The 12,879-nt window shown below is 43.5% G+C and overlaps 1 pseudogene; it reads right to left on the bottom strand.

The window, feature by feature from the left end:
* LOC116595652 overlaps positions 1–12,879 on the bottom strand; it is a 170,581-nt pseudogene that overhangs the window by 104,850 nt on the left and 52,852 nt on the right.

Genomic DNA, 12,879 nt, shown 5'->3' with positions numbered 1-12,879 from the left:
TGGACAGAGCTGGGCACCGTCTGGAACTAAGCGATGAAGACAACACCATAGGGGCTGCGGAGCAATAGGATAAAAGGAAGCTTTGTCCCCAAGAATGACTTCAGGTGGCAGTTCCCTACTTTCAGCCCAGACAAGTACACGTGAGAGAAACTAAAATTCTATTTCATTTAAGCCACTGTAATTTTAGGTCACTGAGATTAAGCCACACCTATATCCTGTTCTAACCACTCTATTGCCCACGTCTCTTTTACAGAGATTGTGGGGAACAAATGTCCCAGCTATGATTTTGATCATGTGATTTCAAAGCTTTTGCCAGGTCTTTAAACAGGTGAAGGGCAGACCCCCAGAATAAGAGGCCTCTGCTTAGCAAAGCACTTTGGTGAGGGGGCAGATCTGCAAAAGTAGACCTGAACTTAATGGGTTTAAGGAATAGAGCTAGAGGTTATGCATAAGGAGAAAGAATCGAGTTTGGAGGAAGACTGGCTTCTAGAGAGGGAAAGAGGGCCTGGAGAAGGGACAAGGAGAGACCTGAGAAAGTGGCATCAAGAAAGGCCTCAGAGATGATATGACCAGTAGGGTCCTGTTCTGTGCCATGACCTCCCCACTGTTCCAAGTACTGTTGTACACCACAGCCAAAGTGTTGATGGGGCTCTGGAGAAAATGAAAGATTTAGAGCAGCGTCAAGCATGAGACAAAGCAGTCCTAGGAGGCAAGACTGAGGCTTAGCTCGGGAGTGTAGTAGGAAGCGAGAACTCTGAGCAAGAGGTGCCTAGGACTCAAATAAGCACCTTGAGCGTCCCCAGAGATATTGTGGGAAGGAGCATGCTGGCTTTCACCATTCTGCCACTCTGCTTGAATGTTAGAGAAAAGTGTCACCCCAAGATGTCTCTATAGCCTGTGATATCCAGGCAGCTGAGATTGGTTTGCAGTTCCCTATGGTACCATCTTTCTCCTGGCCCACTCCCAAAGCCCTGACAGCCAAGATGGGAAGGGAAACAACTGTTTCCTTCTTGCTTTCTCTGCTTTGGCCTGGATTACAGGAGATCTGTTCCTCTTAAATCTAGAGTACATGATCATTAGAAGAAGTGAGAAAATCTGTCATCGGTCAGAGGGCCAAGATGGAATAGTGGGCCAGGTGGTTGGAGACATAGGGAACAGGAGCTTGGGATAAGCTGGAATCCATAGCTGGACTGGCTCTTGAGGCAGAGCATGTAACATTTGCTGGAAGGTGTTTGCTGTCCTTACTGCTGAGAGTAACACTTGTGTTCAACATCCAAATATATTCTGTTTACACTTGCTCAAGTGATGGAGTTCTATTTATTTTTTAAAAAATTACTTTATTTATTTATTTGACAGACAGAGATCACAAGTAGGCAGAGAGGCAGGCAGAGAGAGAGAAAGGGAAGCAGAGAGCCCGATGTGGGGCTCGATCCCAGCACCCTGGGATCATGACCTGAGCTGAAGGCAGAGGCTTTAACCCACTGAGCCACCCAGGCGCCCCAAGTGATGGAGTTTAAGGGGTTGCCCCTGGGGCAATGGAAAGGGGACAGGCATTTCTATGGAAACCCTCTTAAATATGGTGCTATCCCATCTTTATTCAGGTTAGGCATAGACTCAAGGTTGGGATCCATTAGGAAAAGAACATTTGGGAATAAGAATCACTGATGATCATTGAGCACCTTCTTTGTGCTAGTATTATGCTCCATTTGTATATTATTCACAGCAATTCTGTGATGCAACTTTTTTTTGCATATTAACAGATATGGAAACTGAGGCTGGGGAGATTAATAAATGGCACATAGTCACAGAGCAAGTAAGTGGTCTGGCAGGGGATCCTTTTTTTTTTTTTTTAAGATTTCATTTATTTATTTGACACAGAGAGAGAGTACAAGCAGGGGGAGTAGCAGGGAGAGGGAAAATGAGGCTTCCTGCTGAGCAGCACCCCCCCGCAACATGGGATGACCTGAGCTGGAGGCAGATGCTTAAATGACTGAGCCACCCAGGCCCCCTGGATTCTTTTTTTTAATGATTTATTTATTTATTTATTAGAGAGAGAGAGTGAGCAGAGATGGGGGAGAGCTAGAGGCAGAGAGAGAGAGAGAGAGAGAGAGCACAAGAGAAGAAGACTCCCTGCTGAGCATGGAGCCCAACTCAGGGCTCCATCCCATGACCCTGATCATGACCTGAGCCAAAATCAAGAGTCTGAGGCTTAACCCACAGAACCACTCAGGCACCCCTGGCAGGGGATTTTTACCCAGGCCAGCTGCCATCAGGGTCCACACACTTGTCACTACCATTTCTTGCCTCTTTATTCTGTAGGTGTTACACTCAGGCCCTGGTTACACACAACCCTTCAGAACCATGAGCACAAAACTTAGTGCAGAAGACTCTACCCTCGGATGGTAAATATCCTGGCTTAAAACTACACGGCTATTAAGGTACTGTTTTTGGTTTTGTTCCATACATGTCTTTATCAACTTAGTTACTAGCCACATCACAGAAACCATAAAAGCAGAATGTTTCCAACATGTTTCTGTGACTCGACATTTCTAGTAGTTTGATTCCAGGCAAATAAGAATTTATTGTAATTTGAACAGTAAATGGTCATTTTCAACCCCAACTCGACTGAACAGATACATAGCTCACTCATTTTGTTACTTATTGCCAGCCAAACTAACAACACACAGTTTCACTAAACCTTGTATTTTGTAGGAAAATTATATTTCATTTGAAAATACATGTGTTGAAATTTTTTAGTTAAACCTTAATGAAGTTCATTTTAAAACACAAAGTGTCTGATTGAAGATTGTATGCATAGTATACTTCTTACACCTTTTTCTGTTGAGGTATAACTGACATATAACATTATACTAGTTTCAGGCAGACAGTGTAGTGATTGAATATATGTTGTGAAATGGCCACCACAATAAATCTAGTTAACATCCATCAATATACATAGTTATTTTTTTCTGTGATGAGAACTTTATGATCTACTCTCTTAGCAACTTCCAAATGTGTAAAGTAATATAACTATAGTTGCCATTGCTGTACATTATATCCCCATCATTTTATAATTGGAAGTTTGTATCTTGTGACCCCCTCCACCCATCTTGCCCATCCCTCCCACCCCCTGCCTCTGGCAACCACCTCTATGTCCATTCTTAGGACCTAGGGACCAGCTTCACAGCCAGCTTCACTCTTTCATTGGAAGACTATTCAAGTAAAATAATGTATTCAATGATTCTGGAAGAAGATGATTTCTTCCATTTTAAGGTAGTATCTCTTATCTTAGAATGAAGAACTGGAGGTTTATCTGATACTGACTTTGCCTGATCAAAAATACTTTTTGTATTATGACATTAATTTTTAAAGGGGAAGCTCCAGAATTACCTTCCTGTTACATTTTAAAAATCTGTATTTCAAATAGAAGATGTATTTTCAGTTCTGTATTTTGGTGTATACTGAACCTGTATTACCCCATAGGTAGAGAGGAAGAAGAGGGTTTTTGGATTTTCTGTTACATGAACAGTTACATCGAATGTATAAGTGAGAAGATAGTCTTGAGCAGCTGTAAAACCACTGAATCTGATTTTCATTCTGTCAGACTGATAGTGATTTGGGAGTTCAACTTCATCCTAAAGAGGCTCAAACATGAGAAGTGTGTCACTGGCATGGAAAAGGGCCTCCAAAGAACTTCTCCCTGCGGGATTTAGAACTTGTACAGCATCTTCAGCTAGTCTCAGTGCTGCTGGTGAAATGTGTCTTCTCAGATAAAATAGGATCCCAAGAAATGACATTTACAGAGTGTGGGTCGAGCCAGTTTGGAGCAAAAATTCTCACAAATTCACTCTGCAGTCCTCATTGCTGGCAGGGACCAAACTGTGAACGTTTTTAGCACGAAGAGCTGGCACATGGCTCTGACACACCCCCCCCAACCCCCTACCCCCACCATGGTTTGAGCCTGTAGAGAACCAGATAAGATGTTGTACAGTTTGCTTCTAATACCCATGTCCTCTTGACATTGTGAATTTTTGCACAAAATTACCTAGAAGGCATCACAAAATGCTCTTTACTTCAGTAAATGATTCCTGTATGTGAAAAATCTAGAGCAATCATTGGAGAGATTGGGGGTTTCCTTTTCCAAAGTTTCTGGAGCCAACTTGAAGTTTCTTTCCACCCAGGGAAAAACTGCTATAACACTTAGGGGGAAAGAAGTAAAATTTGTTTGTTTTAAATGTGAGTCATGACAAACCTAGGGATTAGAAACTTAGAAAGAGGAAAACTTATCTGAGCAAGGACTGTAGCCAAAAAATTCAGAGCAAAATTGGGGGGGAAAAATCCTGTTGTTCCAAGACTTTTCAGACTTGCATGTGTCTGGTGCTGTTGAAAGATACCTCACATCCAGCTAGTTACCCCACTGAGCCATGGGATGCCTCAAACACTCCCACCAGTCTCCTTTTAGGTAGAGGTACATCTCTACAAAGCAGAATAATATGTTATCTGGACGAAGGGATATGTCAATCCAACATAACTGATTTTCGAAAATTTCCAAAAAATTTTACTTTACTTTCCAAAGTAAAGCCTAGGGTTGGGTAAAGCTAGAAATTGGGAACCCAGTGGAGAAGGGAAAAAAGATTAAAAAAAAATAGGTTCAGAGTAAAAGATGGGACAGTGCCATGCATGAAGGGTGGCCCCAGGTCGCCAAGGGAACCTGGGTGCCTGAGTTTTAGAACTAGGAGGTGGGATAGAATGAAAATCATCCCTGACTGCCTCTCCATTAAATCCTCGTCAACTATGACACAGGTACACCTATTTCTTTCATCAGTTTTTCCTAAGCTGTTATGCAAGACTTGTCTTCAGTCATCACAAAGCCTGCAAACCCGGCTATGCCACACAGTGACATGACTCTTCCCCCAATGTCTACGCAGCTGTTTCCAGGGGAACTACCAATCACAGCCACTTCTGGATGGTTCACTTCCAAAGTACTCTGCCTACAGGAGGAGCGCGGGTGCCTGAAATCCACAGAGGTGGACGGCTCATTACAACCAGCAGCCCCAACCTGCTCTCAGACCTTGTCACTGCCTGGAACAGCTAATACGGGAGCATTTCCCCTCCGGCCCCCTGCTGCCACCTCCTGCCCTCCGGGAGGGCTGGGAGGTGGAAAGGAAAAGGTCAGCACCTCTGAGTTGTCCTCAACCCACACAAGACACCCTGGAATCATCGAGAACCACCTAGATATTTTCAGCATATCTAGGGGGTTCCCCTAGATATTTTTCAGCATCCTCCCTTCATGCTCTGCTTTGCAGATCACTCAACATGCCCTGCGTCATGGATGATTTACCAGCTTTTTTACCAGTTACATTACTTCACAGTGGGTGGAAGCTTCCATTTGGCCTGTAGCCCTCCCAATCTTCAAAACAAGCCTATTTTCTACCATACTGAGCTCTCCGGCGCCAGCCATCACGTTAATATACCTGAGCCCCAAAGGACCTCCTTAAAATAGGGGAGCTCCAGATAGCTGTCCTGCCACATGGGCCTGTTTCTTGTCTAAATTAAAAACGTCCACATCTATTTTTTCCCCTCTTTCTGGGAAGATGACCTACACAAGTAAGGATGTGCTATAAATGTCTTTCAAGACTCAACTTGTAGGTTCTAATTATAATTAAGAGAATAATAATATTACTTTGCATTTCCCTGTGCCTTTCTTCCAAAGCGCTCAGAGCATTCTCAGCGGCGTGAGGGCAGGTATTACAAGTTCGTTTGTGTCTACCTGCAGATTCTAATTATACCTTCTTTTGATTCTGGTTCTAAACTCATCTCCCTTCCCAGAGCCCGAGGCCCAAGAACGCATCACCCGGGCTCACTTTCCCGGGTGTCTGGCCTGCCCTCCCACTCCGTGTTATCTGATGGAGGCTCTTTTCACCTCTCCGTTGCCCTGGTGCTGGGCCTCTGGTGTTTTTAGAAGTGCTGAACCGGCTGTGTCTCATCCCTGCCTCTTGAGCCTCTCCACCTCCGCCCTGGCTCCCCAGACTCCCCGGTGCCAGGGAGGCAGCTCAGCTTCCTGCCTCTGCGCCAGGAAAGAGCCTTTCCTCTGACCGGGCAGAGACTCCCAAACCTGCCCTGGGTGGACCCCGTGCCCTCGTTGTCCCGGCTTCAGGGCAGGAATGGGCTCGCTTATGTCCATGTCCCTCTACTCTATGTCAATGTGACGGGCCAGAAGCTCTGTTTTGGTTTTCAGGATGCCTTTGAACTTGTAGTGTGGGCTCTTCCCCTGACTTGGAAAGAAACCCAGGCAGGACCTCTGACTTTTATGGTCCCTCTTAGCAAAAACTAGAGCCCTGTGGTCACTGTAGTCACAAAATAGTCTCAATCCAGAAATTAAAAGGTCCAGTCTTCTGTCATAATGAAAAATCTGAACCAGATTGAAAGTTGAGGCCTCTCCTGGCTCCCAGCTCAGGCCAATTGTTGGGCTGGGGTGGGGGTGGGGAGAGCCCTGATTGATTCTTTCCCCTACTTCTCCTCTCTGAAAGCACAAATTGCAGTTTCCCCACATGCTGCCCCCCCCACCTCCCCAACCTTGCCCCCCAACCCCACACAGCTGGAGAAAGGAGAACTGGAGGAGGGAGCAAGAAAGTGCCAGAGTGGACCTTCTCCAGACTTGGCCAATATGACAGTTCCATTTTCTTCAGAGACCCCACCAACCCCCTTACCAGCACTGCTGGGTTCTCTCACCTGTGTGCCGGGGGACAGCAGTGAATGGGACAAGATCTAAGTGGTTTCTTCTACTTCTTTGGTTCCTGGAAATTCAGTGATGTCTATGCTTCTCTTAGCAGAAGTCCTTTCACACTCCACCTCCTAGCAACGCTGCCTTCAAGGTGACTCCCCGGGGTGCAGTGCCCATGCCCCCATACTGGTTCTCTAAACATACACAGTGTGTGGCTGTGTTCTTTGTCCTGCATGTCCTCGGCCAGTCCTCTTTCCCAGCTCTGCCAGTGAGGCCAGCAGCCCTAGTCCATGCAGACTAGTCCAGGTTGGCCCAAGCCACAGTGACCCCCAAACTGAAGGCAACATGCATTAAGTTCTTCATTTGCCCCTCTGTGGGGAGGGGAAGGAGGCGCATCCTGCCTCGGTTCCACAAGTGTGCAAAGATGTGGGAGCCCTCGGCTCAGCATGCCATCGGCTTTCTCCAGAAATCCTTAATGAAAATCTTGCCTCTTAGCTCTGTTTTTAAGTTGTCTGTTGAGAGGGCATTATAAATAATTTCTTTGTACCTCTTTTTGAACATGGTTTCTATTGTTCCTGGTTCTTTGGATGTGGCCCAAACCTGGTAAGAGAGGGAAGCATGAGCACAGATCCTGGCTGGCCTCCCTTGGGGACTTGAGCATCACACGCTCCCAAGAGCCTTGATTGTTAGAACACAGGTCTTCCCCACTTCCAAGTTGGATTTCTCATGATGCAGGAGTGTTGAATCTCTGAAGGAAAATGGAGTTAGGATTTCTTTGTGTGGGCTTTCCTGTGAAAATCAGTAGAGCTAGATCTTCTTGGCCTCTACCAAAATTGACGCAGGCCTCCCAACAAGAACAAGCAAGCCAGCCACAGTATTTGAGCTCGCGTTACAAATGCATCTTGTGGGTGCCTGATACCCTGGAGTGTATCCTCTGTCATCTCAATCTCCTTCCCTAATTAAGACAACTGTAATATGCTTTGGCTTACCTACCCCCTTCCATTAGTATTCTCTGAATGTCTGAAAGAACACTTTGGAGAAGCATCTAGACATTTTGAAAAATGGTCAAAGACAGTGCCTGATATATTACCTAATGTTTTACCTTATGAAGGTAACTGCATGATAAAACATGTATCAAAATTCAGTACCAGAGGATATCTCTATCCATACTCGAACTTGTGTGCTCTCTTTTATTTGTCAATGAGAGCTATACAACTTGGTGTATTTCTCATTTTTCTCTGCCTACCAGGAAGCTCAGCACTAAAGTGAATGCTCCATTGCAATAACAGATTCATCCCAAAAAGCTGGTGTGTCTACCTCATTCTGCTTTTAACTGGTTTCCATTATTTCTATCTTGAAAAGTTTTGCTATATTTATGGATATATTTTAACATTGTAAACCACCTCTAAACCTTTTTGTACTTTTGTCATCAGGATGTAAATCCTAAATAAATATGAATAAAACTCACATTCATACATTCCTTCAAAAATATTCATTGATCACTTGCCTAGCACTTCCACATTGGTGAAGAGGAGATGGTACCACTAGTTACCTTCCCTCCTCTTGGAACTTTCATCATACTGTAGAGTGAGAAACAATGGTGAGCAAGTCAACCTTCTCTCCCCTCAAAGAGCTCACAGGGCACCAGGATCACATGGAGAAGGAGGCACACTAAGAATGCAGGGCACTGGAGATGACCCTGTGAAGGAAAGTCAAGACATGGTGGAGTTATAGAAGCCAAGGGAAATGAGTGTTTCCAAAGAAAGAAAAATCTCCTATGACAAAGAGACCAAGAAAGACAAGAATTGAGGTGTGCCCACCCAGCAACGAGAAGGTCATTAGCTACTCTACCTGGACCAGTTTCGCCGCAATATTGGATGGGAGATGAAGAAGTAGAAACAGTAAGTGTAGACAGCCCTTTCAAGAAGCTTGGCTATGGCAGAGAGAGATAGGCTGGAGGAGGGTGTGATGGCTGTGCTGAGAGGGGCTCAGCCTCATCTGCGTAACTTCAAATGATTATTTGAATTTCTGTTGAGTTTTAAGTCTTCTTGTGCTTAGGATGAATACTAATTTTCCAGAAAAGAAAGCACCCCAGGATGCCTGGGCTAGCAGGTCAAGGAGGTAACGAAGGATGCAACACTTGAATTGCTTGCTGGTTGGCTATCTTCTCTTAAATATCACTGTGGCAATGGCTGATATCTTCTCTGAGCAACCAGGATCCCAGGAGCACCTAAGGACTCTATTCTTGACTCCAGTGTCTGGCACACTTGGCTGCCAGTCCACGGCTGGCCTCCATCCCAGCTTGACTTAAGAACACCACAGCTTTCCAAAATCTGCACTATCAATTCCTCCACACAGCAAAAGGAGAAGGTTGCCAACAAGCCCCATGAGCTTGGGAAATACATTCACATTCCACTTTCCCAGCCCTGGCTTCAGGTCCCATTTGGACCTCTGCTGGATGCTTTTCTTGTTGACCCTGCAGTAGCTTGATTCCTATTAAGGATGGCTCTAATGATTTATGAAAGCAATCTGCAGTGTGCTTTTAACGTTGGGAGTCTAAAGAAGGAGACAGATAGTTTTAAGGCAGATAGAGGGGCCATGTGAAGTTTTTCCAAATTTGCTTTCCCAATTGTTGAAGGAAAGTGGTAACTTTCTCAAAATCATAGTGACTCAATATATAATTACACGATATTCCACCCACTCTTACTTTTCTATCATGCACTTAACTTGTATATCACATAAACATTCAATCAACTCTCTCCTATCTTATAATGAGAGTTCTGTGATTGCTTGCATTTCTTTCTTTGTGTTGGCTTCCAGGAGGCTCATATTTGGGTTTTATTTTCAGATTCAACAATCTTCTTGGATTTTTTTGGTTGACATATTTATTTATCCACTCTGTTTGATTTTATTTTATTTTTTTTTATTTTGCTCCTATTTTATTTACTTCCTATACATGACATTTTTGGAAGCTACTTCATTTTTTTTTAATGAGGTAGGGAATAAATAAAATCAATAAACCATTTGCAATCCCCTGTTTTGTGAATTCATTCTGCTTTTAACTCACTCTCATTTGTGATGTAGGAGGGATTCTTTTTTTTTTTTTTTTAAGATTTTATTTATTTATTTGACAGACAGAGATCACAAGTAGACAGAGAGGCAGGCAGAGAGAGAGGAGAAAGCCAGCTCCCTGCTGAGCAGAGAGCCCGATGTGGGGCTTGATCCCAGGACCCTGAGATCATGACCTAAGCCGAAGGCAGAGGCTTTAAGCCACTGAGCCACCCAGGCACCCCTGTAGGAGGGAATCTTAACCTGTTTTCAAAGATAAGCTCTTTGCTGTTTCACTGAACACTTCAGGTAGGAGGGTGTATATGTAATAAGACACAGCAATGTGAACTCTGAAGGAAGACTGCCTGGGTTCAAATCCCAAATCCACCACTAACTAGCTGAGTGACTTTAAGTGAGTTCTTTAATTCCATGTACCTCAGCTTAAATTATGAGAATAAGACTTACTTCTTAGTGTGATTGTAAGGATGAAATGTTAAGACATTCACACATGGGAAGTACCTAGAACAGGTGCTCACTTACTGTGAAGAGTTACTGTTGGTGTGGGGCAGGCAGGTAATGCTGAAATCAAGGCTCTCTACAGAGGGCGAAGAGGAGGTGGCACCACCAGCTGTCCTCTCTCTTCCTGGGCCATTAGCCAGTCTGTAGAGAAGAGAGAAAGGGCTGGGTGTGCTGACTGGTTTGGAAATCAACCCCCTCTGCCCAGTAGGCCTGTTTCCTAGTGGAGACTCTCACTCGCCGCGGTCTGATCTTCATTTTCCAACTTAATGGGTTGGACCAAAAAACTCCTGAGCGAGCTGTGTCTATTCTTAGGTTGAATCCATCTCTCAAGCTTTTAATTCCAATGGCAAGACTTCTAGTTTGGTTCTTTGTTATTATTAGTCAGTCATGGAATCCATTTTTATTTTTATGACGTTACATGTACTCGTTGTTAAAAGAGACAAAGAGTCCTATGTGGGAATCCTCTGTTCTCCTCAGAGAGGTCACTTTCAGCTCTATTAGTTAATTATTTGGGGTTAACTGCTTTCTTTCTAAACAACGTGTTCATATTGTTGTTTCTTGCCTACTTATTAGCTTGGGCACCTGGCATTACGCTGCAATCCCACTATAGAAGATAAGGGTTGAGTTTGCTTCCACTCATGCTTCCCCACGTCACCCATTCTCCTCACACTCCATCCTTCCTATGGTTATGCTCTCATCTGATTAGATCACTGCTCAGTATTTGGATTGTTGTGACTATATAAACACATTTGATGGCCAGGCAGTGTAATGTATGAAGAATACTTTTCCTTTCCAGTAACAGTTTTATTTCCCATGGAACCAATACTTGCTTTTCTCAATTGCTTATTTTCCTATGAATTTATTGCTCATGTAATCCCAAACCCGTTGTTTAAACCTTCTCTTAGCCTGTTCAAATACATCAGGTATCTCATTAGCTACGTCTTTTTCTTATTAAAAGAGGTTTTTATATAGTCAAAATATTAATCCTTTGCTAGTTATGTTTATTTCAAATATCTTCTCTCATTTTATATGTTGCTTTTTCACTCTTTTAGAGGCACGTTATGATGAACTGCTGTTTTACTTTTTTTAACATACTTAAATTGCAAGTAATTTATTTTATATTTTTACAAATTTTCTGGTTTATGAAAATTTTCCTTCCTTAGTTGTCATAAGAACATTCCACATTTTTTGTAAAATGTTTAAGTTTTGACTTTTTAACACTTAACTATTTCATCTACGTAGAATTGATTTCTGTGTGTGAAATGACATAGGAGCTCAAGTCCCTCCCGCCCCCTTTTTTTAAAGCACATACTTCTATTCACCTCTGACTTTGAGTTTTCTTTTTACTTTTGCAACTTGGTAATTTTCCTTTCTTGACTTCATGCTTAGTTATACACAAAAACATTTTGATTACATTTCATCTAGAAGTTCTATACTGTCCAGAGTAAGTGAAGGGCTTCCACTAGTGTGTTTATTATCTTTAGCCAAAGTCCTCCCTATAACTCTGCAGAACATCTCTCAGTTTCACAAATGAATCAGAGGTTGGCAAGTCTGCGATAGAGAGGACAATGTCTGTCTGTCCTTCTGTCATCAGCCCCGTCTGTCTGGGCCAATTCCTATCCTGCTCCTTTTGGGCTTCCTGACTTAATTTGGAATGTCAACAAAGGCACATCTACTTCTTCAATACTCCAATGACTTTTAAGAAGCACTCAGTGAGGGCACTTGGGTGGCCCAGTGGATTAAAGCCTCTGCCTTTGGCTCAGGTCATGATCCCAGGGTCCTGTGATTGAGCCCTACATCGGGCCTCTCTGCTCAGCAGGGAGCCTGCTTCCCCACCCCTCTCTCTGCCTGCTTCTCTACCTACTTGTGATCTCTGTCAAATAATTAACTGAAATCGTTTTTTTTTTTTTTTTAAAAGCACTCAATGATAGCAGAAGTGAACCCACTGAGAGCTAACTGCTAAGTTTGCAAATATTTGTTATTTCTTTCACGGAAGGAAAAATTGAGAAACATCTGTGATAATAGCCAATAGTGAAACTTTTCTGAACTGCAGATTTCAGGTCTTTATTCCTTCCTCTCTTTTCCTCCTTGCTGTAACAAAAATGCCCGTTAACCCCGTTAACCCCGGAGGCTATCAGACAAATGTCCATTGTGTTGACCTTGCTTGACTCCCTTTAGAAAAACTGCATACCATTAGAAAGAATTTGCAGAGCTGTGATCTCAGCCAGCAACTACAATGTCAGTTTTCAGCAAGCTCCTGCTGAGTAAGAAAACAGAAGATTTAACCACATTGGTGAGAAAGTCAGATGTTTTACATATAGGCCACAAGACTGTTGCTGGCTGCCTTCTGCAGAAAAAAATCCCAGGCAAACGTATTTCCTCTCTTGAGAGGATCAGACTCCTACAGAACCACTCTCTCTCCCCCGTACACAGTGCAGTCAAGGGAAACAAATCATAGATGAGGTAGGAAATGTCTCTGACAGAGAAGGGTAAGCAGAGGATATTTCGCAGAGAATGGCTGGGAAGTTAAGCACAGTGCTATCTTGAAGTGAGCAGGAAACAGAGTTGGAAGATGGAGCTCTGTTTCT

The sequence above is a fragment of the Mustela erminea genome, chromosome 7 (genome assembly GCF_009829155.1).
Source record: "Mustela erminea isolate mMusErm1 chromosome 7, mMusErm1.Pri, whole genome shotgun sequence".
NCBI classification, from domain to species: domain Eukaryota; kingdom Metazoa; phylum Chordata; class Mammalia; order Carnivora; family Mustelidae; genus Mustela; species Mustela erminea.
Note: the sequence above shows the minus strand (reverse complement) of the source record. Positions and strands in the feature narration are given on the sequence as shown.